Source organism: Microtus pennsylvanicus, chromosome 2 (assembly GCF_037038515.1).
Source record: "Microtus pennsylvanicus isolate mMicPen1 chromosome 2, mMicPen1.hap1, whole genome shotgun sequence".
Taxonomy (NCBI): domain Eukaryota; kingdom Metazoa; phylum Chordata; class Mammalia; order Rodentia; family Cricetidae; genus Microtus; species Microtus pennsylvanicus.
Genome location: NC_134580.1, coordinates 52,816,110 through 52,843,822, shown reverse-complemented (window position 1 = coordinate 52,843,822; position 27,713 = coordinate 52,816,110). Strand labels below are relative to the sequence as shown.

At 39.9% G+C, this 27,713-nt stretch overlaps 1 pseudogene; it reads left to right on the top strand.

Annotated features, from left to right (window-relative positions):
* The first annotated feature begins 262 nt into the window (after positions 1-262).
* Positions 263-27,249, top strand: LOC142844216 (small ribosomal subunit protein uS2 pseudogene; annotated as a pseudogene).
* Positions 27,250-27,713: the final 464 nt, after the last annotated feature.

Here is a 27,713-nt window from a genome sequence, read left to right as displayed (position 1 = left end):
AAACATTACAGCTTAGCAGCACCAACATCCCTAGCTATCCATCTTGAAGAAGGTCCGTACTCTCAGCTGAGGGAGGGCAGTTCAGGTGTGAGAGGGGAACTAATAGACACAATGCCCTGATCCATTCCCACTGCCACAGTAGAGGGGTCAGACTTTTGGAACCAAACGGGATATATCTTTGTCATCTCTGTCATAAGGGGAATTCTCAGAAAAAAGCCATCTTTGAATATGCAGATGTGGGGGCAGCAGGATTAATCCGCACATGCCCTGTGCAGGGGATCAAGTCAGCACAATGTGCTTTATGCGGAAAGCAGAGCGTGGGCTCCTGTTCCCAATCCAGGATGCAAATTACTTGGGCAAACCTGACTTCATTATTAGGAACCAGCTCTGTGTGAGTGAGAGGGCTGTCACCCAGGGGCAGTGACCTGTCTTGATGCACACACCAGCTCGTCTTGGTGCTGAATAATGCATAGTTCCATTGGTGTTGTCGTTTAAATATCTCCTGGTGTTTAACTTTCTGCCACTTATTTGCTATATTTAAAGCAAGTTATGCTCAAATAGAGCAGGGCAGGCATCGTGAGTAATTTAAATGGAGTCATGTTAGAGATTTAGGTTTCTAAGGAAGATGATATCAACCTCAGTCATTGGGAAAGAGTCATCCTGGAATCTGGGACAGGCTACCTCACTGCTTTCATCATTCTGAAAAGATCTCTGCAGTATAGGTTCTGACGAGCCTCGAGGGCAGTGCATTTTTGTCAAAAGCTGTCTTCGTAATTAGGAAATGAACTAAGTTTTTAGAAGATTATTTAAAACTTCAATCACATTAATGGGATTTTTAAAAACCCAATAAAGACGTCATCCTGATTTAATTGCACCGACTATTAGTTTATTAAACACTCTGTTGATCGTGTCTTTATACACCATGGGCTAATTCTAAGTGACAGTAAACACCCAAAATAAGGGATAGAAAAAGTCAGTGTTTCTAGACACTCAGTGATAGAGCTGGAAACCCGACAAAAATAATTCTTGGTGACGTATGATAGCTACACCCCAACTTGTTCTCAGAGACTGCGCTGTAATTCAAATATAACCTTAGACATTTCAAACGTTTCTTTGGTGTAGTGATGCTTGCACTGGATTTGGAGCTCAGGGGCACCAACGGCTCTTACTTCATGAATTGTGCACATGAGGAGGCAGCTGGCTTTCTCTGCGTGCCACTTCACTAAACTTGAAAAGGAGACGATGAAAGTGTTGGATTAGGAGTTCCTCTCATTGCTCTTCCCAAACATCTCCACATCCTCTGGGGTTCTTGCGGTTGCCATGGCATTTCCCTCAGGTAAAAACTAAACTATCTTCTTTCTCTCATAACTTAACGTCTATGAAACCAGCTCAAAGCCACATATATTCTGAGGCAACAATCAGCCTGGGACAACGCCAAGCCTGCCAATATCTAAATTGTGCTTTCTCTCTAATGAAATGGTGGCCAGGAGGAAAGGCGTGTTCAGATGGATGCATAAGAGAATTCTCACAAATAACTCAGTACAGCGTAAGACCACTCAAATTCTAATTCCATCATGCAAAAAAAAAAAAATTACAAGGCAGAAATATGGGAGACTAAATTAAGGCTGGCAAGAGTGTCAAACATTGAACTTTCAAAGTCTAAATCATATTTGGACAAAGTTACTGACATAAGTAAATTAATAATTCATCTCAGGGAAAAATCGTACCAAAATGAAAATGATTTAATCACAAAGACAACGAGGCCACTGTTATGTTAAGCAAAACAAACAGATAATGCATCTAGCCAACCACAGACCTTTTGATTTACAAAATTAATTACAACAATGAGATTAAGAGGTTTCAAAATGCAAACTGCTGAATCAGATTTTGGTAGTACAATAACAACAATTATATCTGGAAGCTTGTAAATTAAAAGTTTTAAAGCCTCCAATTTTCTTCTTAGTTTAATTAGCAGCTAGGCAAGGACCACATTGAAGTTGCATTCATGACCCAAGCTGTGGATCCACACCAGTTTTCTACAGGGTTCACAGTATGCCTTTCAATGAGATAGCATAAATGCCCCCAAACAATTCATTTAACTCCAATTTAATATAATTACTTTATATGTTAAATAATAAAATGCAAATCGGGGCCCATGTGGAACCCTAAATTGTCATTTGGCTCCCAGTCCACATGTGCACCTCTGTAAGAGCCGCTATGGGATGCTGAGAACGCTTAACACCTGCAATACCTGCACAACTCTTGCATTTTGGTAGTAGAGACATCGCTGTCATTTCTGAATAAAGAGTGATTTATCTGGGGTGAGTAAAACTAGAGTTTGTCTAATGAGTTTTAAGCCATCTAAAATGGTAATTTTATTGTAAATGTGAAAGCCAAAATTATTCACAGCAAAAACAGGCTTACAAGAATGCCTGGGGTGGTACTGATATGCAGAAGGCCACTGGTAAGATCTTCCCTTCCTCTCTGTGCTTCTCCGGAAAGAGGGCAGTGCAGGAATTACATCTAAAGTCCTCTACTGGCCCAGCTACCTCCACATAAACTGATATAAGTGATTCTCCTGAGGCCTTAGTTCCTGCCCTCAACGTAATTTTTAAATGAGGCCTCATCTTTTAAGAATAATTATTGTTAATGAAGCAAGCCCTCTACTAAGAACTTCGCATGCTCTTAACAACCCACTGAATATATTTATCACTGGCTCTTTTGAGAGCTGAAAAAAACTCAGGTTGAGGCTAAGGATCCCACCGCACGAAGTAGCTTATGGAATTTGTGTTTAAATACAAGTCAGTTTCATGCCACAGATCACAGGATTCCACAACCTGCACCCCATCCAAATGAAGAATGGCTTCTTCGTTCTTCCCCATATTCTTATTCTGCACCTGAATGCTGGGGAGTCAGGAACATATGCTTGCCTTGATTGAGTAGCTTGTTACTCATCCATATACAAGACACTGAGAGCCTTGTGTGCTTTCAGCAATAGCATTCTTTCACCAAAAGCCTCGGGACACTCTGGAAAGAACCTAAACTGCACTTTGTCACCTTTCCCACTATTGTGCCTTCCTCTCCACTCACCTCCCTGGTTGAACAGAATATGTGCTCTCAGTACCTCTGCTTCCTCCTATCTCAACTCAAAACATTGTGGACCCTGCTTCATGAGGTCAACCCCTTGCTCCTTCCCTCCTTCCCCACCCTTCCTCCCTCTCTTTTTATTGCCGAAGCATCCTTGTTGACCTGGATAGTGTTGTGACATTGCTGACCATTCTTTCCTTATAGAACATTCCTCTGGTTTCTGGGTTTCCTCCTTCCGTGTTGGCTGCCTCTTCTCAGTTTTCCCAATAGATTCTTCTCTATATTCCCTTAAAACACTTCAAAAATCATGACTTATTTCTCAAATGTTGTATATGCTCAGCATGCTCTCCCCAGTGTCTAGCTGAGACTTCATGTTCAAACTTTCTCCAAGATTGCCATAGCTTGTGAATTACCTAGTAACTTCTTGTTTGAAACTAACATTTAGCTAAAGAATAGTAGCTTTGGGGCAGAAATTTTTGAATAAAAAAGTTGTTTGTATCTATAGGCCTGAAAAACATGATGCATCCCCTACCCCCTACCCCAGTTCTGGAGCAAAGGTATGATTATTACCCAATAATAAAAGATTCAGATTCCCTAAATTTAAGTTTCTACACATGTAATGCAATCCACTGGGTTAATAAATGCTATAAACCAATCTTAAAAGTCACCCTACGATGGCACTCTGACTACTGCTATTGCTGCAAGTCATAAATTGTCATTCGCTTTAAACTAGGACTTGTATGTTTTCTTTTTAAATTTTTAAAATGCTTATTATTGTTGTACATGTTTGTGTGTTGGGGACCGTGTGCCATTCCATTTCTGTACGGGCCAGACAACAACTTTGCAAAGCTGTTTCTCTCCTTCCCGTTTGTGGCCTCCGGGAAATACATTCTGCTGAGCCATCTTGATGGCCCATTTCCATGACTGCTGTGAATATATACAGTCTATGTATGAAATTGTGGCAAGCGAACTTGCTAATTAGAAAATAAGATAAATATCAGACGATTCAAAGAGTTCCACAAAGCCCTCTGCCAGTTAGGACTTCATAGATTGTAAGTATGAGAAAAAACAGGAGAAATGATGAGAGAACAAAAGGATGCTACCAAAGAGAAAAGGAAGGGGAAGAGAAGGGAAGAGACAAGTAGATGGCAGGCCAGTCTTGGGAGGGGGCAGGTTTGTCCAGATTTACTTAGCCTCACTCCTAGAGACTGGAGTAGCACCTGTGTCCTCCAAGTGATGAAGACTCTGAGGAAAAGGGGGGCTGCCTGAAAAAGAAGCTAAATACTTTTTTTTAAAAAATGAATGGAGGAAAGGAATTGGTGCAGGATAAAGAAAGTTAAATTTGTGTTGAAGTCCTGAATGTATACAGCTGATTCCAGGTATATTCCAAATGAATATGTTTAAATGTTTTCATAGACATCTCTCTGGTTGTCTCATGGAGTCTCTAAAGCCAGCATGGCTGTCTTGGAGGCTTCTTTTTTCCTTGTATTATCTACCTCAGTAAATAGCACCGTTATCTACAGAGTAAATCAACTTACAAATGCAAAGTCATATTAATATTCCCATGCCTTCCACACGCACAACTAATCCATTACTAACTCCATTTGGTTCGGATTCTAAGTAATTCATTGAATTATCTTCTTTTTTTCCATTACCACCAGAATGCTCTTGCTGCGACCCGTTCTTTTTGTCCTGGCTTACAACAGTGTCACCCTAACTGGTGTTCCTGCTTTTAGTTTTTTCTTTCTCTAAACCATTATGGACTGTCACCATACTGTGAGACTTTTCAAGGAAAATAAAGAATTTTAATTTGTCTGAAGTATATTTAAAATATAATAAAGACAAAGACGACCTCTTCCATGTCTCCACTGATGACTGACCCTTGAAACTTGAGCTATTTGGTACCAAAATTTTCTAAATTACCATTGTCACTAATGCCAGCTCAGCCTGAGATGCCTTGGCCTCCAATGTAGTCAAAGGAATTTCTATAGACTTGAGCTGAATTCAAGTTCAGGCAACACTTGGTTTTCTGCGTCCAGGTGAAACTGAGTCAAGGGTATATCCTCTGTCTTTCTACACCTGTAGTCTCAAGCCTGTGCACCTGTAGCTGTGCTTACATCCACGTGTTGTTATTGTTGACTTCATTTAATTTTTCTCCTAACGGTAGTGGAGGTCTATCCTGAGCATCAATCATGCACAGAGTAGCTGACACAGAATGGGGACTCATTGTCACTGAACGCTGAATGGGTTGGGAATAGAGAGGTCCTGTAGAGAGCTTTCTGACAACCAAGCATCCTCGAGCCTAAAGAGCAGGGAGCAGGCTTCTGATAGCCATTAGTGTCAGCATTAACCCTTCCCATGCCCTAGGCAAGGAAACAAGATCAGCAGGCTGCCTGCTGCGAAGGGGCTGTAGGAACCAGGGATGAGCAGAAACTTTTTCACGTGTCTCACAAGCCCTATGGAGACAGAGACCGGTGGACTTGACTGAACTTCTGGAAGCTTTTGGGGAGTTGAGTGTTTTTTTCCCTGTGCCCCCTCAACCACGCTTGACAGCTCTTTCCTGATTGATTCTATTTCTTCACATTATTTGAGTACCGCACCCAGCCAATCAGGAAGCAGCTGGCAACTCTATACATTCGGATATTCTGGGGCTGCAACTCCAGAGCTGCTGTTGGAGCCTAGCAGAGAAAGAAAAAAAGACGGCTTCAGAGCTCAGCTCCCTATTACCAGCTTCCAGCGCCCAACTCCAGCAGGGAGCCCACACTCCAGGGACTCCTGTCCTTAGAGGAAGAAGCCTGAAGACTTAGGGTTCCAGCTTCCAGAGACCTTGCTCATTAGATAAGGAATACTGCCTTCCAGGCTGGAAGGGGGAGTAGCAACGAGAGAATGGTCTCATTGGAAGCTCCCTGTGCTCCTCCCAGGTAGTGAGCTCAGGGGAGCCCAACTTCATGATCTTACCAGCAAAGGCAGGGAAAAGGATTCCTTCCTCCCTCAGTCTCTAAGACTTCATGCTCAGAGGGCCTGCACAAGGTAACTCATCCCTGTAGATGTTTCCAGCTTTCAAGACCCAAGCTTTCAGAGACCTAGTGCCGGACTTTGGAATCTGCTACTGTTAACCCGCAGACCTGCTCTGGAAAGATCTGCTCTTGACTAGGAGCCAAAAGCCCCCACCACCACCAAACTTTTTCTGCTGTGACCATTTCTGGTGCTGTAACACTTCTCAGAGCTCTCTGGGCTTTCTGCTAGCATCCTACCGCTACTCAAAGTTCAAATTTAAATTCAGTGTGGCAACTTTTTGAGTCCTTTTGTCCCCTTTAAAGCTTGTAAATTCCATGTTGCCAAAAGTGCCTCTCATTTGTACTCTTTGCTGTCTCTGTCTGCCCACTCTATTCTTGGGAGAGGGCAAGACAAAAAACTGGTTAGAGATGGAAGTCTCCACCAACTACTTCCAATGAACACTTTCCCGGTGTAGACATAATGGCTATACACAATGCCTGCATTGTGTCAGTTAATATTTTTCAGCTTCTCAATATATGGATATCATCCCTAGAGACGTCACCTGGCATATATAAGATTGTTAATGTTGTGTGTTAGCATCTTATATTAACACCCCGTTTTAGGGATTGATTGCTGCTGATCCCAAATGGATTAGGGCTATGGCTGTGGACTTTTCACCGAATTAGGCTTGTACTCAGTTGTTCTGAATAAGGCTCTTAGGTAGAGTCTACCAGGTGGAACTGTTTGTTATATATATTTCTTACAAATTGAAACATTGCCTTTCTGTGGGAGGCAGTAGGTTCATGAGACTTAGCACAATAATAGAGTTAGGAGATTCTAGAAAATTTACAAAACCTATTCAGGAAGTTCAGAGAATTATAAGACTCGCAAGGCCTCTCCAAGGTTCCATAAGCAGTAAATGACTATTGAGGAAATGGAAACTCAGTGCTAGAGCTACCAAGAAGCAAGGCAAGAAGCTCTAGAGACACAGCCTCATAAGTTGTCACTCATGATAGGTGAGCTTTTTGGTGATGCACCTACCTTTGGGGTTTGCATGTTCACATGGATAACCCCAATAAACTCATCTGTTTACCAGGCTAGGCATTATTGGAATAGTTTCTGTATTCTTTCATTATTGCCCTGTCTAAGATGAATTTATGTTTGTCCATATCTCCCCAGGAAAAACCACACAACACAATAGTCACTGTCTTAGGAACCAACGGAACCAAAAAGAAGGTTGGAAAGAAGCCACTGCATGGCAACCAAAATGGATGATAAGACATCCAACAGAGGTTCATCTGTCTGAGAGTGGACCACACGTAGGAGCAATACCAATATGTCCCCCTTCCTTCCCGTGGTATGGGGAAGTGTGTCTGCTTGCTGTAAGGGCAGTTGCAAACTCTATGTGCTGGTATTGAGATCTGAAACCAAAGCTAAGCTGCCTGTAGTACCTTGTAGAGAATCACAAGTGCCCTCCTCGACACTGTATGGGATGGCATGGACTCCTTGGTGCACAGAGTCTACCTCATGAGTATGGAAATGTCCCCAAAATTACTGATGGACTAGAAACTATTTTCGGCCCCTGAAATTAGTCTTTAGAAGATAAGAGTCAGGGTTGTAAGGATACTATGGCAGCACTTGTGTGCCCATTGTTATGATTGATAATATATGCAATGAAGGCTGAACTCTCTGCCAGGAAAGAATTCCGCATGGGGGCAAACTGTGGTAGGGGGAAGTAAGTGTGGGCGTTGACCTGTGCATTAACCTCCGGGGGGTTTAGCAGAGAAAGTAGAGGAAAGGGAAGAGGAGCTGGAGGTGTTGGCTTGCTGTTCTATAAGTGACCAGGTGCAAATAAAAAAGAGCACAAATTAGGTCTGTGCTAAAAGACTACTCTTTGGATCCAAAACCTTGAAACCCATGGGAATAATCAAACAGTGAGGAAGAATGGAAAAGATTCCCTTTGGAAGAGAAAAATCCATGATTCAGCATTCCGGTGCAGATGTTAATAATGGTTGAGTACAAGCAACTCTGCTAATCAGGAAATACTCTGCATCTGGGCAGCTCGAATTGGGAAAAGCTTGTAGGGAAGAAATAAAAGACCTTCTCACAGCCTGGATTATGAGGCTGTCTGATACAGGGCGGATGGGAGAAAGTTATGTGAACTACAAGGGGAGAAATTGAGCAATGTGAATGTTCATCTTTTCTTGAGACAAAAGCTGTACAGCTGGATTCAATGTGGCAGATGTCTACCCCTGGATGGTCGGCTCAGATGCACCATTATGGGCAGCTAACTGTATCTGATAGAAGTCTCCATAAGGATTAGGGATCAGAAGACAGCAGTGGAAGAATTAAAATTACTGAGAGCAATGGGAATGAAGGAAACAGTGATTGACACTGGCTTACTCGACTTAATAAAATCACATTCATAGAAATGTCTAAAAAGATGAACTTAATTCATCAGGGATCATGGTGTCTTTGCTAAGACCCATAATTTGAGGTGATATTTATGAGATAGGAGATGAGACCCTGGTAACTCTGAATGATTCACATGGGTTCTAAGGATACTAAAGCTCTTGATAGGAACAGGGAAGATTTACAAATAAATAAATAAATAAATAAATAAATAAATAAATAAATAAATAAATAAATAAAACAGCAGGAAAGGAAAACAGCATGGCTTGTTTCGGTTACTCACAATCAAGTGTGGCAAGATTTATATGCATCTTTTCTTCCTAGGGGAAGCCATATTGAGCGTTTTGAGCCTCTGGAAAACTTTGAACAACTCTTCACCAAAGGGGTAAAAGAGGGAGCCCATGTCAAAGTGCTTCAGGTGAAAAAGACTAAATCAACGACACGTGGGGCTGCCTCATCTCCCTGTGTGCAGTTTCACCCATAAGGAAGCATTCTGCAGATAAAAGTGCTCATCCTGCCCAAAGATCTCATAGAAACCTGCTGTGGCTAATGGAGAGGCACGGGTCTCAGAACTGGTACAGAACCCATCAGGACCAGATAGCCAATATATGCAGCAAGTACAACGGGAAATTTTATGAGTCCATTGCTACGTCCCTTTGGGTAGGGTTGAACAGTGAAAGGTATCACATGCATGGAGATGTGTAATCATCTTCGTACACTCTCCCAGATGAAGAACTTTGTGGAGACCAGGTGCAGATTACATAAAATTTAAAGTATTATCCCTATCTACCCTGCTGTACCAAACATTTTCATTGTTCTCTCTCTCCCCCTCTCCATCCCTCCTTCACCCTATCTCTCCTTCCACCTCCTCTTTCCTCTCTCCTCTCTCTCTCTCCTCTTCTGTTGTTTTTGCTGGTTTGGAAGTTAGAATTCTCTAGGCATACTATGCATACACTCTACACTGAACTATTTTCTCCAAATTGAAACTTTTCTTCCTTAGAGAGAGAGAAAGGGCTTGTAAGACACAGAAAGCTAAGAAACTTAAGAGGTTCAGGAAGCTCATGAAACTCAAGAAGCTACAAGAATGACAAGGATGCTACTCAAGGCTGTAAAAGAACTGAATACTTTCTGGGGGATGGAGACTGAGAGTGTCTGAGCTACTGGCCACTCGAGCAAAGAGTTTCAAGGATGTAACTGTCCTAAGTCACTACCCAAGGACTTTTTGGTGACGTAGCTCTCTTTGAATCACCTGCTCCCCTATAATCAATCTTCCATCCATGTTCCTCCAGCAACCTCAGCAAATAAATGGCTTACCAAGTAGACTATAGAAGAATTCTTTCTTTTGTCTTTCCTTAGTACCCTGTCCAAGGTAAATAGGTATTTGTTCACACCCCCACAGAATAATTGTGGTACTATTTGAGTAACATGAACAGGTAAATCCATCGATCTATCCTGTAGATTATCTACTGACACATAGAAACATAGTTATCACTTCTTAATACTATTATCCCTCATTTTATTGAGAACTCTAACATTAATTAGAAGATATTTCACTAATACTTAACTAATTTTGTTGCACATAAATTCATTGAAAAGAAAAGTTGAAGTAGGTAATATCTATTGTACATTTACTGCATCTCAAGCAGTACATTAACACATTGCATTCTGCATATTATATTTCATTTACTGGTGTTCATGTTTAATTTCCTCAAAATAGCTGACATATTTTCATTATCTGTGTTCAATAGTATATTGGCATTCCTTTCTGAGTAACAATTTACAGTATAAACAGCGACTTAAAGCGGTATCTATCCTAGCAAACATGTCAACAGTCTTACTCAGCTGTGGGCCCTGAATACTACATCACCTACCTCCTAGACAAGATAAGCCCACTTGTGGAACAGCGTTACGGCTCTAATAGGAGTAACCAATTGATTTTGGATTAGACTTTAGCACAGTGTATCTATGTGCCACCTCAATGACAACCAAGAGGTTAGCCAGAGCTGTGATCCCACCAGGGTATTCTTGCCATTTCTTCTTCTTTTTCTTGAAGCTTTAGCTTTCGAGGTTCCAAGTCAGCAAGAGAATATCTCACATTTGAATCTTTCAGTATCCTTCAACTCTAACCTTTGGTCCTATGTTTTGTAGCACAAGTGATTAGATCAGGTCCATTAATATAAATTCTCCCATTTAGAATAATTCAAGGTCAAGTGACCAATAATAATACATTTTTAAAATCCCATTGCCAGGAAACATAATGGAATCATAAAGTAACATTTCATCCTATTTGTAAGTTCTGATGATGCTCAGCAGAGGGGAAAAAGATGAAGGAAAAGTCATTAAGGATCATCTTATGACCCTGTATACCAGAACTAATAAGGAACCTACTGTTAAGCAAGTTATGTTATATACCAAGGGCCAAACACATATGAAGTTCAGAACCAGATGTTAAAAATAAACCCATACTATTAAAAATATACTAGTAATACCACTGAAGTCTTTTGGTCCCCTCAAAACCAGGCCTTTGATATCCAACTGGGAATACATAGTCCCTGCCTTCTAGAGAACTTGTCATTTTCTCCACCTTCTAAAGAAGTATTTAAATGACAAACATCAAACTATCTTTATCCCTCCCTCCAGAGATGCCAGATTTTTTTTCAAGTCTAACTCATAGTAGGTTATTCGCTACTCACATTTTTAGTAATTTTCTTTTGCAACATCTAATCCAAACAGTCCAGTTACAGCTGACAATTCCACCTTTATTTATACTGTGTCCTTCTGTGAATGACCCTAGTCCCTCTGCTTATGTAGAAAGTAGCTTAAGAGCTGAGCAAATTGCTTAGTTGGCCTGTGATTCACCTCCTCCTCCAAATTTCTTCTGAAGGCTACAGCTTATATCTCTTCTAAGAAACCCTTCCCGAGGCTTTCTGCACACATTCCTTTTCTCCTAAGAATTTCTATTACACTCACAGTCAGCAGCCTTCCATTAGCATTTAATTATTCCCTAATTTTTTATGGATGTTCATTCTGGTTTCTCAATCAGTTTTCTAAGTGGCTTTGAGTAGGAACTTGGCCTTTTCCCTTGTTGTCTGACAGCCTCCACATCCCTGAGAGCTATACACAAATCACAGTGTAGGCACTCAGCACGTAGAGGCTGACCAACTGATGGACGGCGTCCTCTTAAATTGGATTCTCCTTTCTCAACCCAGGGAATTTTCCAAATGTTTAGAAAACAGCTTAAACTCATACAAAGATGCAAACTGTTGTCATTATGCATTCAGTCTGGTTTTGGACAGTACCAGGAATCTGTATGGCTGCATGCCTCTTCATTCTGGAATAGGCAACTTCTACCCTGGGGCTGACGGCACCAGCCCAAGCTTACAGAACAAACTTTTCCAGCATTCCATTAGGCTGAATGCTGTTCCCACCAATTACTTGGAGAAGTTTGTTTTGATTAGGAATAAGAGGGCATGATATCTGAGCACTTAGGTTTATGTGCAAAGTTAAAACAGAGAATTAAAATTCGTTTGCTTTCTCAACAAAAAGATTAGGATATACAATATTATATAATGCTCTAGAGATGCTAATATGGAGGATAGAACAGTGAAAATTGCTTATGTGCACTCCTGGATTCAAAATTGGTTTTTTTGTATCCTGAATGAAAAATAAGCATAGTATTTATAAAAACTCAGAAAACAACTAATTCCAATTTTGCAATATCATTCTTTTCCAAGAAATATATAGTTTATTAACTCAAATTTAACTTTTTGTGATAAGAACAGACAAAAGAATAATCCTTGCGTTATTTGATAAACTGTTTCAGAGAGAGAGGTAGGAGAGAGAGACAACAAGCACACTGGACTCTCAAGGGCTTTTAACCCCATTGAAATACTCCAAGGCCTCCTTCATGTGATGACCAGTGTGAACGTCAATAGGCTAAGAACAAAGAAGAATAAATCCATTACTTACCCATCTGCAGGGATTCAAAGCTGCTTAGAGACAGAGTAATGAGAAAATAATTAAAATGTTATTGGATCTTTCCATAACCATAAAAGCAAATAATACATACAGTCTAGAGCGCATGTTTAACATGAAGGTGAAAAGTATGTCCAGTCCCAACCTCAAATGATAGCTGGAACGCTTTTGCTGGAAGCTCCCTGGGCATTTTTGCTTGATTTTGTTTTATTGGATAGCATCATATTTCTCTTTATTTCTGACCTTTTATTACTGCCCTCCTTCAAGATAACTTATCATATTTTATTGGTTCTAATTAGATGTTTTCATACAGATGTATACAGGCAATACTGGTAGGATGCAATGAGACGATTTTTGGCCTGAACTTTCATGCATTGAAACGAGCCTTGGCCTTGGTTTGGATCTTGGAGGAAGAGGAGATAGGGAAACAAACTGCAGTGGTTCTAACATTTGTAAAATTCAACAGGCACAAAGTAGTCTGGCTGTTTCATTTCTTCTTCTTCGGCATTCATTTTATTAAACAAAGCCAAATGATTTACATTTTAAGGATAATAAGAAATGAGACAAACATTTTTTTAAGCACCTACATATTGGGCACCCCGGTAGAAACTTTAGTTTGGTATTTTTATCTGCCACAAATAATTGAGGTAGGCATTAATATGAACATATTAAAGATGAGAAAAGTGAGCCTTATGGATGATTAATATCATAAGCCATACGGGATGGTGGCAGAATCCAAACAAACTCCAGTCTTTCTGACTCTGGTCCTTCCCTGTTGTCCATGCCACACTAACAGATAGAGTGGAAGTTAATGCCAAGCTAAGCTGGGCTGTGAGGAATGTGCAGCAGACAGAAGCTAAAGCACCACTTCTTAGAATTAAATACTCTCAGCATCCTAATGAGCTCCGATAGTCCAGCGTCAGCAAAGTAGCACTCTTAGAATAATTATTCACCAGCTTGTCCGACACACAGTCGCTCTTAAAGCCCCCCTAGCTGACTTCTGAAAGAAAAAAGAATGCTCAATTAGAAGCGCCACTCCTAGTCCCCCAAGTTTTCATCTTTATTTTTTAGTTCTTTTCTGTCTCTTTCTATTTATTTCTGTGATGCCTATCACCATGGTGTCAAAGTATCCAGACAAACATATTAAACTAAAGCAAAACATATGAGGGGATTGAAAAGCTAAACTTTCCAGATCTCGCTCCTCTGGGGCTAAGTTGCTTTTTGATGGAGAGATAACTGATTGTGCCAGGGCACCGCGTGGCCATGCTGGCAGTGTTGGGAATGGGTCTTGGTGGAACTTGGCTATAATTTATACACGGACATGCAATTTACTTTTCTATTTTAGAACCAGAGTTGAAGAAAGGAAACCCCAAAGAGGAAGATATAGAAAGTGATCCCTTATGATCTCATAAATGCTCGACCTCTAAAAATAATACCCTGGAACCTTAAATATACCAGAATGAAAGCAAAATGTCTAAAAGACTTGAGAGCTGTGAATCATCTTATTTCTCCCATTTCAGCCACCGAGCTAGGCCATCCCACTGTTTTGTTTTTTACATAACGGGTTGTTGTTAAAATAGGACTCTTCTCTGCAATCAGGCCGAATGCATGAAGTCTACAGAGCTCTTATGTGAAATTTTGTTTGTTTCTGACAAACAAAGCTTGCCTGTATTTCAGGCAGTGGAGCTATCCACTAGGTAATCTTGGAAGCCAGGCAGCAGTGACACACTCTGTTAAGCCCAGCACTTGGGAGGACGCTCAGGAAAGAACAGGATTTCAAGGCCACCCTGAGCTACGTGAGATTGAATCAGACTAATAGAGAAGCAGACAGTTGGTGGAGGCTCATGCCTTTAATCCCAGTACTAGGGAGATAGAAACAGGATTATAACATAGTGGAGACAGGATCTCAGTACATTCAGTCTAAGGATTCAGAGAGAAAGGATCTTGCTCCCTTGGTTCTGAGGATTTCATAGAGGTAAGCATTAGCTGCTGGCTGCTCTGCTTCTCTGATCTTTCAGCTATCACCCTCGATCAATATCTGACTCCAGGTTTTTATTAATATGACCAATTAGAATCGCCCTACACTCTAAGGCAGATAGAACCAATATTTCTGCAATGAGAAGCAAGGAAGGTAATGAGAGCATGGAGATCTGTGGGTAGGGAGAATAAAGAGTTCTGTAGAAAAGGAAGATATTTACTATCCAAGTATTTTATATACAGCTAATGTCTTATCCTCTGTTTGATCTTATCTGTCTTCTCACTCACTTTACTACAGGCATGATCAAACACAAGCAGCACACACACACACGTTCATTAAGTCATTAGTTTTCTGGAGTTGTCACCATTTATTTAATACTCTGCTGTCTGATTTTAAAGTCACATTTAAATAATATCTACATGGTTGAGATAGAGGTGCCCAGTATTCTCACACAAATGAGCCTGGCGTTTCTGAACGAAGTATGAAAGTGGATGGTGATCTTTTGTTTATTAGTTTGCTCATTCATTTTTTTTTTTTTGATGCATGGTCTTACTGCACAGCTCAGGCTTGGGCAGAACTTGAAATTCACAAGGCTCCTCGTCTACCTCCTAACCTCTGGATGGATGGCAGGTGTGCATCCACATGCCCCAGCAGAACGACGCTTTCCAAACAAAAATCTCATTTTGCATTTTCATTGATCTTCTTGTTTACAAGGCATTTTTGAGTATCAAAATCAAAATCTTCAATGTGGCCTGTCCCTGAAACTTCTGAACTGTCTGCAGCCCTGTGGGCATTGCTGAAGCCCATTTCTGCCTTTCCCAGCTTTCTTGTTGTTGTTCCAGACGGGCCCAGCTGGGCCCAATCTCTCAGGTCAAGCTATACCTAGTTCATGCCCTCCACCAAAATTAACCCCCCAGCCCTTTGCCTGGAATCTCCATTCAAACACATTCAGCAATGTGTGTTGAGTTTTGTGAGTGTAAGTATAATGAATGCTCCTCAATAAATTGAGAAAGCACTGAAGTTTAAGGAAAAAGAAAGGTCTCACCATTCAGCTCTCCACTGTAGCGTTTCACGTGTTTCTTTTTTCCCCCGTGAGCATGCATCCTTCAAAAACCTGTGACAGTTTTCTGTTTATCCAAGAATCTATAAACACACTTGTATTTATTTGTATGTATACGTGTCATTTTTCCTTTAGATTTCTTTTTTTCTTATTACTTTAGATTTGCAGAAATCGATTTTAATGTTCATTTCCTGAATGACAGAAGCAGATCTGAACAGGTTTCTAGGGAATTCCTCCGTGTAGTTGTACTGCCTGTCCCATATCCTGCCATCTCCCAATCTTTGTTATAGGATATAAAGTTTTAGGATCAAAATTTTATTGGAATGCTATCAATATTAGAAATCATTCAAAAGTAACCATTGTTATCATTTTTATAATTGTAGCACTACATACAATTATCTGGAATGCTGAGTTTCAGCTAATTTAATGTTTATTCGTTTTTTTATTCTTTGAGTTTCTCTCTCTCTCTCTTTTTTTTTAAAATCTGGCTCTTTGTCAGTCACCTAAACTGCAGGAGTAAGCAACATTTTAGCTTAGATTGCTAATGTGATCTTATTCGCAGCCTAACAAGACTGAAGAAAAACAACCTTCTTGCATGGAGACTCAGATACCTTATTTTGTCTTTTCTGTTCTAAAGTACAACAAAGTAGCATTGCTTCATGGCTCTGTAGCTGTTAGCGTTATGGAGAAAATGTCTAAAATCAGACAAAATTCCCTCCTTTCTATGTGTATTATCCCACTGACTACAGTAATTCTCCTTTATCAAGATATTTTGAAAAGTTTTAATATAATATTATTTCAATGTGGCTTCTTTTCTTACTTTTATCCCAAACAAAGTAAAATGTGTCAAATTCTTTAATTAAGAATTATTTTTATTCCTTGACTTTTTTTGGTTAAGAATGTTTTATTGTCACTATTTTGATCAACTCTGGTGTTTTTCCCCCCTTTATTTAAAAAATAAAACATTTGTGTTTCTTTTGTTTTTAATTGAGGATTTTAGATATGCCCATACTGTGTTTTCCTCAAACCGGCCCTGTATTCCTGCCCTGATTTTCACTTTGCTGGCCACATGTATGTTATTCTGTGTTCTCCACTCTGTCCTCTGCAGTTTGGGAGAAGGTACATAAGACTAATCTCTGCATCCTTGAGGAATTACTCATTTTACTTCACTGAATCAATTGGGAGGTGAATGTCACATTTTAGGTTTTTTGAAAAAAAATTTATCCCTTTCTGTCTTCACTTAGGACTTGATTTCCACAAGGTCTTTTGCATAGATAGGACTCTTCTTAAACTCTGTTGGGAGGCAGATGTCTCATTACCAATGGTTCAGAAAAACTCAGGGCCTCATTGCCTCTTTAACCTCCTGAACAACAGAATGTGTCAAATGTGGAAACAGAGAGGCATAACTTTTTCTTCCCTTTCTTTGTGTTCCTACAAGGAAGTCAGTTATTGCCACGGAATTATGCCACTGGAAGCCCATTCAGAAAACTCACATTCGCCATCCATACCTACCTTTCTTAAAAGACTTAGACATAGTTGAACAAATGAATGTAACCGAAGAGGTACTAACTCAGGAGGCAGTGCACTAAGTAAAATAAGCCAGACGACGGGGCTCAGTGAGATACGAGACAACATGGTATTCTTACTTTCTTTCTTGCTTGCTTGATTGCTTTGGCTTTGTTGTTTTGTCTTTTGAGCTCATTGGTCATAGCTTTAGAATTATTCACAATTACTCTGGAAGCATCTGCAATAATTTTTGTCAATCTTAGTTTGTTTATTTTACTTTTACTTTTCAAGTTTGGCCCATTTCTGAATTATAACAGTTATAGGGAAATGTGGAAATGTTACAAGAGGGTGATAACTAGGTATCATTTTAAGGTAAGAAATGTCTTCTGGGATCCAAAACCAACTAGATGTATCTTTCTCCAAGAAGTCCAAAGCAAATGGCTCAGTCATATAAATGAATGTGTATTACATTTATTTTTCTTTAAGACAGAATTATAAAGCATTTCTTCCTGAAGATTTAGAATTTTGCTGTATTTGAAGCAGATAAGACTATAAGTAAGTTATATTAAATGTCTGTCAATGTCCTTTAAAATACGTTTTAAAAGTTATACTGTGGCACCAGTTGAGACGATTCAAAGAATTTATTTATTTTTATGTTTTTTAAAAAAGAAAAAAACTATCTTTTTTCTATTATACAATTCAAGTTCCCATTCCTTCTTCTCCACCCATTCCTTCCACCCATCCCCCCAATTCCTATTCATTCCCCAATGAGGGCAAGGCACACTGACCTGGGGAAGGTCCAAAGACCTTCCCACTACATCTAGGCTGAGCAAGGCATCCCTACAAAAAGAACAGGCTCACAAAAAAAGCCAGCACAAGCAGCTGGGATAAATCATGGTGCCACTGCCAGTGGCCCCTCAGTCTGCCCCAGCCATGCAACTGTCAGCCACATTCAGAGGGACTAGTTCAGTCTCATGATCGTTCTTTCCAGTCCTGCTAGTGTTGGTGAGCTCCCATTAGCTCAGATTAGAACTAGAAAATACCATCCTGAGTGAGTTAACCCAGACCCAAAAAGATGAATATGGTATGTACTCACTCATAAGTGGATACTAGCTATAAACAAAGGATATTGTGGCTATAGCTCATGATCCTAGAGAAGCTAAGTAACAAGGTGAACCCTAAGAAAAATATATGTAGATTCATCTGGAAAGTCGAAATAGGCAAGATCACCTGACAAAATTGGGAACATAGGGTTGGGGGGAGAAGGGAGGGTACAAGGAGAAGAGGAGTGGAGAAGGCGAGGAATGAGGAGAACTTGAGGGATGGGATAGTTGAGATGGAGGAAGAACAGAGATGAGAGCAAGGAAAGAGATATCTTGATTGGGAGTCATTATGGGGTTAGCAAGAAACCTGGCTCTAAAGAAATTCCCAGGAATCCACAATGATGACCCCAGCTAAGACCCTAAGCAATAAAGAAGAGGGTGACTAAACAGACCTTACCCTGTGGTCACACTGATGAATATCTTAAATATCACCATAGAACCTTCATCTAGCAACTGATGGAGACGGGCAGGCCCGCAGCAGAGCACTGGACTGAGCTCCCAAGGTTGAAGAGTGGGAGGAGTGAGAATATGAGCAAAGGGGTCAAGACCATGATGGGGACACCCACTGATTCAAAGAATTTAAGGGGATATTCTATGTGAGATTTTCTAAAGATAAATGCTAGTGTATGCCAGTTTCTTTTTTAGCTAAACATTTCCCTAGATGAGCAGCATACGATTATCACCACTAGTAATTTGGTAGTTCCGAATCCTGATGGTAGACTAAATATCTAAGAGAAAATGAATTTGTGATATGGACATGTACAAAGCAAAAAGAAAGGAATGTCAAGAGTGTCTAAGAGGAAATGAGTTGGAATAGGATGTGGAAGTTGACGGAGATGTGACTTGGAGTATTAGCAACCGAAATCAGGCATTGCGAATCCGGTAACAATTAATATAATCTGACCACTTATCTCTCTGATCCCCTCTTTCTTAATCCTTTAAATGACTTCATTATGAACAGCCATACTTCAAGCTTGCTTTCTCGGGCAAATGAAAGTCTATAATTATTCATCATAAGAAACTGAAGTGAAAACATCCTACATAGTTCTCACACATCCTACAACATGGATGATCATAGAAAATAGCATGCTAAATGAAGTAAACTAGACTTGAAAGGAAAACATATTGCTTGAGTCTACTTATATTATATATATTATATATCTGTAATAGATGAATTCATAGAAAAGAGAATTAAATTGAAAGTGAGCAGGGCCTTAGGAGAGAGGGCATGAAGGGTATTGTTTAGCAGACTACACAATCTTGTGCATGTTAATAACACCACAGCACACTACACTTTCAAATTATTAAAATGATTGGCTTTATCCTTTATGTATTTTCATATATAAAATACATTCTAATGGCCAATTTTACTTCTTAATATACACATACTCCTTGAACTATTTTTTAAACTAACAATTATATTTAGCTTGGTGTTATGGTGATTTGCATGAATTACCACAAACAAACGAATAAAATGAGCAATACTAATAGTCATTATAAATATCCTGCAAACATTTATGAAATGATGCTCAGGTAGGTCTTCAGTCATTATAGCTACAAAAGTATTTAGGAGGAAATCATTCACCCAACAGAAAAGAAATCTCATCTATCTCTTCAAAATGAATCTTCGCAACATGGCTTATAATTCTGCACTACAGAGGTGCATGTGATGATCAATCAAAATGTGTTCCATATGTGAGCTTCCCACTGATAGCTATGATGAAAATGGATGTTGCAATATATATCTCTATGTTATCACCACGCAGGAAGCATGAGTCATGAGAGCGTAATTGAAAAGGCTCATCTCCAAGTTCATTCAGGAGCTTGACCATCACCTGCTCTCGCCTGAATTCTCCTCGAGTGTAGAGACTATGGACCCGACCGTTCCTAGATTTATCGAAGCCCCTTCATCTCATGAAACCTGAGGGGAAATGTTGCTGCTTTTCTCTTTTGGCTCTTCTCTTCCAAAATCCAGTGTTTTCGCTTCAACGTTCATGAAGCAATCTCATTCCCAAAGGGAGCCTGACATCACCAGCCCACTCCCATTGTTCCGCCTCTCAACAGTTCCGTGATAAATGCATGTCCTACCCCAAACACAAAGCTGACATGGCTTCAGACTAAGCCTGGGGAAGAAAAGAGTCAAGTCAATTCCCTAGACCCTCATAATTTTCATTTGTTGAATATTTTATCTCAGATGAATCATTTCATTGGTTGTACTCACTTCCTTCCTAGTTTGATAAGTTAATTTCAACTTTATTAGCCAAGATTTCAGCTGATTTACTGGTTTTTTTAATCTGTTGTTTCCCTGTTTCCAAAATGGTCTCATAAATAAAATCTTTTATAATAAATTTAACTCAACACGTATTTTAGAGTGTCATATTCTATAAAAGTAGTCTATGTGGAAGTATTATAGTGAAGGTGACAGTTCTCAACCCTAAAAATTTAAACCAAATGGGAAAACTTAGATAGTATAAGTAATATCTGAAGTGATTTAAGAATTCCCTTGAATACATGGATTTTACACAATTATGAAAATCTTGCCAAGAGATGTATTCTTTATGACCAACATTGTAGCAAGGTTATAGTGTTTATTATCACCCCTTTATCCTACTATATTGAAAGGTTCTCTAGGGTAAATGTTCTCTTAATTTTTTTTCTTGCATCCCTGGAAGCAATAAAATTGTTCAGACAGGATTTTAGACATATCCTGACTGGAACAAATATTTTGAGATTGGGCTTCCTATTTAGGAAATACGTTCCCAAGTTGCAAAGATTTTTTTTAGTGCTTATTTTTAATATGCTGTATTCATTCTACAAGCCTGATCCAGTAACTGAAAAGTCACGGTGTGATGAGTAACTGCATCTGGGTACTGCCAACTAGACCAAGTTAGAAGAAGTCAGTGTGAATCCAGTTCTCCTTAGCAACAGGGTACTTTGAACGAGAAATTCGTTTAGTTCACTTACTGGGGGTACAGATAACAAAAGCTAACATTCAGTACTTAAAAATGGTTAAATAAAACAGCATCAATTTTTTTTCCACAAAAACAGAATTTAAAAGGTGTTGGCTGAGCCTTGTTTAGCCGGAGGCTTACAGAGATACACTATTGTCATTAATACCAGCATATAGATATTGACTGATGATTGATTACAATTACAAACGTGTTTATCATATGACTGATCATCAGAGCAACAGCAACTCTGAGCGCTAGAGATGAAGGAAATGAGACTCCCATGTGAGTGCCACTCTCAGGTGGAAAGGATAAAGAGGTAGCCTTGGAACCCTGACTGTCTAGCCCTGGACAGCTTATGGCCAACCACAAAGGCTTTTCCAATGAGAGACACAACTGTCAATTTCTGAATCTGGCATAAGCACCCACATTTCATTTTATTTTCTACTGGGGGAAGGTGATTTTATTCCCAAGAAGGATGCAGAGTAGAAAATCCATAAAGCTTAGTTTTCCTGTAGTGTTAGTTTCTGCTGCTGCTGCTGTTGTATGCTTGTTTAGAATAATAGCCTCTTGCCCTCATCTCTCCCCATCTTCTCCAAGAAGAAAAAGAATGAAGACACCTCTGGCCGGTGAGACTGAGGAACCAGGGTCTTGCCTGTGCTTGTTGACAATGCAGCCCCTGCCTCTTCAAACACCATCTGCTCTCTTGTGTTGACAGCATCTGCCGGGGAAGCTGTTTGTTGCCCAGCAGATCTGTGACCAGGTTGGGAAGTTCAACACAAGGAAGAAGAGAGAGCGGATCTGATCATGCTTCTACGCTATCTATAATAATTCTAATGTGATGAATTTTTTAATCAGATTTTATTTGAACTCATCAAAGTGCAGGCAGGGTATGATTAGGGATTGACTTCAAGTTCTAATGATAATTGAGTTTGGCAAATTATGAGAGCATTTTAAGCTTCACTTGGGAAATGAACTGCAATGAACATATGAATGATCTTTTTGTGTCCAGAATCCATCTTTATTTTGCTCTTTCTTGGGTGTGTCTTCCAACACACAGCTACGGATGTGTGCTGTCTGCATTCATTCAACTTTCATTAAAGAAAAGAAAATGAGAAGCTTCTAAAAGTATTAGTTGCTTTTTTGTTGCTGTAATAAAAATACCACGGCCAACTGCAACTTAAGGAAAAAGGGTTGATTTTGGTTAATAGTTCCAGATGGCACAGAAGGCATGGCATGGCAGCAGAACGCAGCGGGTCACATTTATTGGCACAAAGGAAGCAGAGCAGGGATTTTGAAGGCTATACTTTAGCAAAGCCTAACCCCAGTAAATTACTCCACCTCCTAGGAAACCCACACCCTCCAGAGACTTTCATCAAGGGGAGGCAAGTGCTCAAGTACCTGAGCCCATGAGGGACATTTCTCATTCAAACTGCCAGATAGATAGTAGCACTGAATTCTCAAAATACAGAAATCTATATATGTGCACATACAGAGACATACGTGCACATAGGCACACACTCAAATAAATGCAAGCTGGAGCTCCATAGTCTGAAAATCCTAAATGCTCCGAACTCCAAACCTTCTTGAGCACCAATGTGGCACCACAAATGGAAGGTTTATACTTGGGGTGACAGGTTTCAACCCAAATAAGCACAACAAAAGTATTGTATAGAATAGCCTTCAGGCTTGTACAAGGTGTATATAAAATATAAGTTGGGGGGGGACTGAAAAGATGGCTCTGTGTCTAAAAGCACTTGTCACTCTCCCAGAGTACCTGGGATTGATTCCTTGCACCTACGTGGTGGCTCACAACTATCTGTAACTCCAGTCCCAGGCATGCAACATCTTCTTCTGACCTAGGCAGGCACCAGGCACACATGTGGTGCACAAACATACATGCAAGAAACACACACATTTTATTTTTAAACCTGCATATCATCTACAATGCTTTATCATATACATTCAAATATTTAAGATAGAAATGGAAATGAAGTCTGAAGATTTCTTACCTTATGGAAATGAAGTCTGAAGATTTCTTACCTTAAGAACCTCAGATAGATATGTAGGCTATGAATCCATAGACAATGAAGCAGAGTGAGGCCATCAGGGAGGGAAAGAAGAAGAAAATTTTAAATGATAGCTTGGAACCAATCAAATCCTGGCTCTAGCATTACCGATTAACTGATTTATTTTTTTAAGATTACAAAATGTCTTCAAGACTTAGGGTCACATCTATAAATTTAAATAGTGTTACTTCATTCTATGATTGATCTGTTAATAAATAAAACAGCTTAACACCATGTTTCAGATACAATGAGAAGTCATTAGTCACTAGTACTATTATAGTATTATAACAACACAGTTCAGTAAATTGATCAGCCATTTTTAACTATAGATAGTAGAAAATAAAGTAATACAATTTAATGATAATGAGGCCAGCAAAAAAGCAGACTTTGCTTTAAATGAATTAAACATTTTAATAATTCTTTGTTTTATAGTTTTATTCCCACTATTTTTCTTTGCTTCGGAACATTTTTTAATTGTGAACATGGCTTAGAGTTCTTTCAGTCCCCAGTGAACACGATTATTCCTGACCCTCTCAACTGTGGCCGATTTCAGATACAGCAGTTAAGTGACTATCTCTGCTTTGGATCCTAATTACTGAAGATAGTGTGATAAAATACAGACTTGGTTGCTAGGATATACAGCTTTAAGGAAGCACAGACATCACCTTCTATGGCATGGTAGACATGGTTTAGTTGGCAGCTATCACAGAACCCAGCAACAAAAGAAAAACAATCAGAGACTGCTCCTGTGTGTCAAGCCAACCCAAATTTCCTTTGCCACAGTGTTACTGTGGGTTTGAAGCCACGTGATAAATCACACAATCGGGATATTCAGAACCAGGTACTCAAAATAATATATAACCATCATCAAGGTCTCTTAGGAGGAGGATTACTCATCATGGAAACTTCTCTTTACAACAGATGAAGACCACTACCGACAACCACAACCAATCAAAATGCGAAACTGTGGAGCCGGATCTCAGGGGATAAATCTATCAAATACTACTGCTTGGGAAACATTGCTTAAGGTGGTGAAGAAAGACTGGGAGAGTCAGAAGATCAGAGTATTCTGTGAGGCTCTGAAGCCAGAAGCTATATCCATAAAGTCTAACAAACACGACTGCCTGGACATGAGATGAACAAGGACATCAGCAACAAGCTGGCTAAAGTGGGCAGGAGAGAAAGCCAAAGGCCCAAGAGGCCTCCGTCCCACACACAAAGGCAACTAAGGAATACTGAGCAGGACGAAAGAACACAACAGCAGGTTATCCAATACCAAATGGTCAAACCGGAAAACATAATGAACCTAACATGATACAGGAATTTATGCAAACAATAAAAATTATTGAAAAAAGAGGCCAGAAATTTTATAGAGAACAAGGAGGGTTATATGGAAGGGTTTGGACAAAGAAAGGGGAAGGGATAAATATTGTAATTATAATCTCAAAAAAAAAGAAAAATTAAAGAAAAGGAAACCAGGAATGTTCATCTCTGTTATTGGTCTCAGGTTCCTGTTTTATGTTTACAGAAACCTCACAGAATTACAAAAGAACGGTTATATCTTCAGTTGGTAACTACAGTGAAATGTTTTACCAGCCTTCAAAAGGAGAGCAAGCAAAAAGATAAATATGCCACAATAAACCATAACATGAAAATATTCTGTTAGTATGTGTGTTTGTTAAATTTTAGCTAAATTAGAAGTCAGGTAAAAGACATAATTAAAAGTTACAAAAGAAAACTACAAAATAGAATAAGTAAGATGAGGAATGAACATATTCATTAAGCATAATGTAATCTGAATTTTTACACAAATTAAACATCCTGCAAAAACACTGGACTACATGGAGAGATGTTAGTATGCATTGTAATTCTATTCCACTTCATATTTTCAAAGAAAATTTGGACAACTCTCACTATGCTCCTGGCCCTTGGACTGTTTTTCTTATCTTCTCTCAATTGATTGGTCCTACGCCAATGGTTATTTTTCAAATGGGAAAGCCAAGAAGTAAAGAAATTAACTCTTCACGATAGAAGCATCACAACTACAATTCTTAAACTCTGAACACCCAACATGGAGGTTCTTCTCTCCTGGAAAGAAGGAGTCCTTTGTTTTGGGAGCACAAACAGAATGACATCAGAACATACAGTTGTGTTCCACCTTTCCCCTTCTGTGTGGGTTTTGAATGGAGGATGCCTGGGATCCTCGCTGACAGAGGCGTAATAGAAACGCCTTCTGGTCTCTCTGGTGTGGACTGTGTGGTCCCTTTTACCTTTGAAGTCAGAAGAGAAGGGATGGGCTCCTTGGATCTTTAAATAGATATTTTATTTTACCTGAAGTGGCCAAGCTGACTTCTCGAGCCTCAAAAGCCTTTTCGACCCACAGGCAACCTCAGTGTGGGTGTTTTCAACACAGCCCTGACTAAGGGAAAGACATTGTGCCATCTAGTTCAGTTCAAAGCTAAGCAAGGTATTCTGGTGCCCGTGACAAGGTAAAACATAAATGAAAATGAAATTTTATTCTCTTTAAAATATTTGCCAAAGTAATCGCTCTACAACCATTACTAGAAGGTTTAGCTGATTAGATTCTAACATCTCACCCAGTAAAATGCAGAAGGATAACTATATAAGGAGGTATACTTAATCTGTTTTTACCAACCAAAATTATTCTAAACATAAGAGAGAATCCACTTTCATTGATGAGTTTATGTCAAAATCACTGTGGTGCAGTCATCTGTCTATGCCTGTCTCTTGAGTTTAGAGTTGAAATATCTAAATGCTGGTAGAAAAGTTAAAACTGCAGAATAACAAGGCAAACATCAGAGGAGGATTTGACAAAAGCAAAAAAAAAATGGTAGCTAATTAAAATTTTACTTCAGACAAGTTTTCTTAGAATGTTCTAGACTCCAGCTTTCACCATTGCCTAAGAATTATTTGGGCTAAGTTAGTCTCCTACTAACTTCCTTTGGATCCCAGCTGAGGCTGGGTTTGAGACTCAGAGGCGGGTCAAATGTGTAGTAAGAGCCTTGGACAGGATCTCTGAAGCTGGAACAAAGTCTGGCTTCGTTGTTTTTCTGTAGTTTTGAAGCCAGCATAAAACACCAAAATTGCACATGTTAATGAAATGGGTGTTCCCAGTGATGTTTCAATTCATGTGTGTATTGTGTAATGGTTAAAACAGATTAAGTATACCTCCTTATATAGTTATCCTTCTGCTTTTCCCACACTGCCCTGAGGCAGATTCATAGGGTCACCTTGTTCTTGATTCTCTCCATAACTTAAAGGGAAATTCACACAACAACCAGAGCCTGAAGATCATGGAAGAGTGTGTCCTGAAATTCCTTTCTGCAGGCGGCACCACCCTGGACTTTCAGATGGAGCAGTGCATCTACAAAAGGAAAAGTGATGGCATCTGCGTCATAAATCTGAAGAGGACCTGGGAGAAGCTGTTAGCTGCAGCCAGGGCTACTGCTGCCATTGAAAACCCTGCTGAGGTCAGCATCATCGCCTCCAGGAACACTGGGCAGCGAGCCGTGCCGAAGTTTCCTGAGGCGGCTGGAGCTTCTCCAATTGTTGGCCGTTTCACTCCTACCACCTTCACATGCCAGATCCACACAGCCTTCAGGGAGGCACAACTTCTAGTGGTGACTGATCCCAGGGCTGACCACCAGCCCCTCACAGAGGCGTCTTACGTCAACTGCCCCTGTTGCCCTGTGTAACACAGACTCACCTCTTCGTTATGTGGACATTGGCATCCCGTGCAACAACAAAGGAGCTCACTCAGTCGGTCTGATGTGGTGGATGCTGACCAGGGAAGTACTCCGCATGCATGACACTATCTCCAGTGAGCACCCATGGGAGGTTATGCCTGATCTTTACTTCTACAGAGAACCGGAGGAGATTGAGAAGGAGGAGCAGGCTGTTGCTCAAAAGGTTGTGACCAAGGAGGAATTTCAGCGTGAATGGACCGCTCCAGCACCCAAGGTGACTGAGTGTGTAGGTGCTCTCTGTACCCATGCAGCAGCTCCCTACTGCAGGCTGGAGTTCCCAGCCAGCCACTGAGGACTGGGCAGCAGCTCCTACAGCAACTGAGTGGGTTGGAGCCACCACTAAGTGATCCTGAGCTCCTCCATAGACACCTGAGCAAAGATGAAAAAGGTGGAAGGAAAATAAAGTTCCTACAAGCTGAAAAAAATATATTTAACACTTCTTCATAGTGAAAATTTTCAATATCCTCACTTCCAGCTTTGTTAGCTGTACAGTTTTGAGTGAGCATCTTTAGATGGTCATGTGAAATATCACACCAGCACATCTCAGTCTTAATCTCAAAGTAGCTTAGCAACCGTTCGCCACTCTTTCTCCTTCTGTCTCATGCATCCCCAGCCTTCACCTTTGAGAACCACCACCTTACCCATACCTTCTATGTGAGCAACAGTTTTAAAATTAAACATGAATGGGCTCCCTAAACATCGTAGTCTCCTTTTCTGTCCATATCACCACAGATGACTGACTTTTCTTCACTTTGTAACTAAATATCCCAAAATACGTATTTATTTCTGTGTCAGTTAATAGACCCTTATG